This window comes from Oryx dammah, unplaced genomic scaffold (genome assembly GCF_014754425.2).
Source record: "Oryx dammah isolate SB20612 unplaced genomic scaffold, SCBI_Odam_1.1 HiC_scaffold_23, whole genome shotgun sequence".
NCBI lineage: Eukaryota > Metazoa > Chordata > Mammalia > Artiodactyla > Bovidae > Oryx > Oryx dammah.
In genome coordinates this window covers 80,223,388-80,227,237 of record NW_024070207.1, presented here as the reverse complement: position 1 = coordinate 80,227,237, position 3,850 = coordinate 80,223,388, and the positions used below count along the sequence as shown (strand labels likewise).

General features: G+C 41.5%; 1 protein-coding gene across 1 annotated transcript in view; it reads left to right on the top strand.

The window, feature by feature from the left end:
* AKAP4 (A-kinase anchoring protein 4) overlaps positions 1–3,850 on the top strand; it is a 20,728-nt gene continuing 16,878 nt past the window's right edge. Inside the window, exon 1 of the mRNA XM_040265977.1 lies at positions 1–314. The gene's annotated coding sequence lies outside the window, so the exon portion shown is untranslated. The remainder of the gene's footprint in view (positions 315–3,850) is intronic.

Genomic DNA, 3,850 nt, shown 5'->3' with positions numbered 1-3,850 from the left:
TCGGAGAAGGCGATGGCACCCCACTCCAGTACTCTTGCCTGGAAAATCCCATGGATGGAGGAGCCTGGTAGGCTGCAGTCCATGGGGTCGCTTGGAGTCAGACACGACTGAGCGACTTCCCTTTCCCTTTTCACTTTCACGCATTGGAGAAGGAAATGGCAACCCACTCCAGTGTTCTTGCCTGGAGAATCTCAGGGACGGGGGAGCCTGGTGGGCTGCCTTCTATGGGGTCGCACAGAGTCGGACACGACTGAAGCGACTTAGCAGCAGCAGCAGCAGATCCAAGATGCAGAAGAGAAATTCCCTGAGAAAAAGTATGAAGGGTACCTACTTCAGAAGGTTGTATGAGAATTAAATGAGATAATACATGCAAAACACAGTACGGGGCAATTTTCAGGCCTCATTGCAGACCTGCAGAATTAGAAATTCTGGGATGGGGCCCAACTATTTTTTTTTTTGTTTGTTTCTTTAACTTTAAAACTGATTGTGTGTGTGCGCGTGCGTGCACAGGCGCGCATGCGCTAAGTCGCTTCAGTCATATCCGACCCTTTGCTACCCAATGAACTGTAGCCCACCATGGTCCTCTGTCCATGTGGTTCTTGAGGCAAGAACACTGGGTTGGATTGCCCGTACCCTCCTCCGGGGGATTTTCCCAATCCAGTGATCCAACCGGCGTCTCTTAAGTCTCCTGCGTTAGCAGGCGGGTTCTTTACCACTAGCACCACCTGGGAAGCCCTTACTGATGTTTATTGGTTTATAACTCAGGAATATCCAAGAGAAGGGATGTAAAAGGCAAGATATGGGGTGGGCGTAGGTGTATGCAGAACCTTCATGCCCTTTTCAGGTACATTACCCTCTTGATCCTGGAAGCTCCCCAACCGTCTATTTTAACAAGCTATCCAGGTGATTCTGAGGCACACTCAAGAATAAGAATTATTACTCTAAGAAGAAGGCTGCCCCCTCTGATAACTAACCAATATTTTTGTCATTATTACAGATTTCATGACTATATGGTTTCTGTCTTGTTACCTGCCTGAAATTCAAAGCCATCATTTGTTTCTTGAGCCCAGCTGTGTGCCCAGTATTGTGACAGAAACAGTGAGAAAGAGACAGAGAAACTGCCCTCCAGGCTTTCAATGTAGGTGATCCAGGAATAGGGAAAGTTAACTCTACAAGGCCAGATCTAGTCAATGTCAGATGAATTATACAGACAATAAACAAATGTTCTAGGAAATCACAGGAGGGAAATTTCACAATTATAAGGGGGAGGGCCTGACTATAAATGTTCACTGCCAAGCCAAGCTCACCCCTCAAAGTAGCTGTAAGTCATTTTCTACAAGGCAATAGAACAGATCTTAGCTGCCTAATTAAGCCCCTGCCTAAAAGAAAATCACAAGATATCTAGGAGTCTGCTTTCCTTTAACAGCTGCCCCTTGAAATAAAAAAAATGAGAATGTTTATAGCTTTTAAAGTCTTTTGTTTTCTCCCTCCACTGCTTCAATCACTCATAGGAAAGGACAGACAGATATGCACAGGACAGACATAAATGCTTGACAGAAGTAATTATGCAGCACCATTGCCAAGATGTCAAAATAACTATCTAATTTTTCATTGTAGTATGTTTGCATGAAGCTGCTCTAAATGACATTGTGTATTCTCATGGTTGTAAAACAATTCAGGAGAAAAAGAAGTGGATTTTCCATTTGTATTGGTCCACAGTAAACAATGTCTGATAATCATTAGCATCATGGCCCATTTTCCAAATGGCCACAGTGTCATCACATAAGCTAAATTAAGTAAGCTAAATGTAAGTCTGGAAGATCCTTAGTGGTACTAACAGGCAGACAGTGATTTCATAAAGGCTAATTGTTCAGCTTATTTAAATTTCATTTTGCCATTATTCATAATAATTACATTATAGGCACAGGTCCCATTTTTATTACCTTAATAGCTCTTTCAAACCAAATGCAAACTGAAAGCATATTTAAAGTGTTGACTTGTATAATTATTCACAAGTTTGTGTGGAAGAGATGTTTGGGTAGAATAAACAAGGTTAGAAAACAGATGATGATGATTGGGGGAGAGAATGATAACCAAAGGTTGTGTGCTTAACATCTCTATGTTTGATTCTTAAAGGCTAACTTAAGTGTATACTACTTAAGACATACTCACACACTAACACAGCATATTCATTCTTTTGACTCTTTGAATATCCCTTCTCCCGCATCTATCCCCATCTCTAGTCAGTACAGACCAGTCTGAGAGCTTCAGCAACTTGAGAGAAGCTCTTGTTGGATATACTGTAACCTATGACTAAACTTCCTTACGTTTCATTATTGGTTCCCCATCCCATCCAAATGCTGCTCTTGTTTGTTCCTGGTTAGCCTCCAAGATGACAGGATTGGGATGCCAAGGGACAGGCCTCTAATTATCCATAATAGTTCCCTCTTTGTCAGTTAGGTGATTTCATCAGACATTTTCCAGACAGAGATCACAGTTGTTCTCTTCTGGGCTGTGAGGGGTGTTTTATAGCTTTGTGTGTGTGTGTGTGTCACTGTTGTCTGTTTTTATGTTAGGGTATACATTCTTGTGATTGAAGAATAAGTTAACATTTTCTTTCTTTGCTTCTTATTCCACAGACATGAGCCAGACACAGGAGCTCCAACTTTTTCTTTAATCATCAAAATTCCCCTGACCAAAGAGTGGTATAGGAAAAACAAGTCCTGTATTAAGTATTCCAACCCATTACCATTGACAAAGATGCCTTCCTTGACCCAAACTTATTTTTTAGTAAAAGTTGTATATATTTAAGGTATATAACATGATGGTTTGATACAGTCAGGCTCCTCTGAGCTGCCTTCTCAACTAGGCCTCAACTTTGGCCTAAAAAGAACTATAACCTTCAGCACAAACAATTTCATCCACTCTCTACATTAAGAGACTTGAACAAACACCAGCATAGTTTCTATCAATTCAAGGCCATGTCGCTAGGATGATACTAACCTCTTTAAAATGCCTGTCTGAGAAAGTTCAAAAGTGCCAAAAGAACTTACTGTTTATTTCAGCCAAAACTGACTATAGCCCCCTGATCTTCCTTTTCTCAGAAATTTACTTTAGGAAACTTGTGATTGTAAATCTTTTCTCTGTCCCTTTGAAATGTATCTTTTATAACCCAGGAAAATGTTTCGCAAAGGCCTGGGAGTCATCCCTTTGAAATGTAATCATCAAGAAAGACAGGGCCCCTGTCTCCCAGTCTCTATGGAAGGGTAGGAATCTAACTTTGATAAGCACCAGTTAGCAAACACAGATGTCTTGATCACATTGATTAATCTCCCACCGCACAGATTTCCCTCAGCACTCCTCTGTCCATGGAATTTTCCAGGCTAGAACACTGGAGTGGGTAGCTATTTCCTTCTCCAGGGGACCTTCCTGACCTAGGGATTGAACCCACATCTCCTGCGTCTCCTGCACTGGCAGGTAGATTCCTGACCACTGCGCCACCAAGATTTTACCTCCTCTAGCACTTCCCAGCATTTTAAAGGCCTTTTGTTTCAGTGGATTGAGCTCTGTTCATCTGAATTATCTCCCTTACTTCAGTAGCCTGAATAAGATAGGTTTTGCCACCTCAAACAAAGGTCCAGCTCTGTTTGTCTCTGATGCCATGAACTGACAAGATCAAAATTGTACAGGAGGGTTAAGACATGTGATTTGAGGTAACAGATAAAAGAAGAAATGAAGGGTAGAACCAAGGATTTGAAACTCTATGATTTAGGTGTTCATCTTAATTGATTTTTAATTTAGATACATTTGTTCCCATGAGGTTAAGGTGAAGGCTGGTGGAGAAAGGACA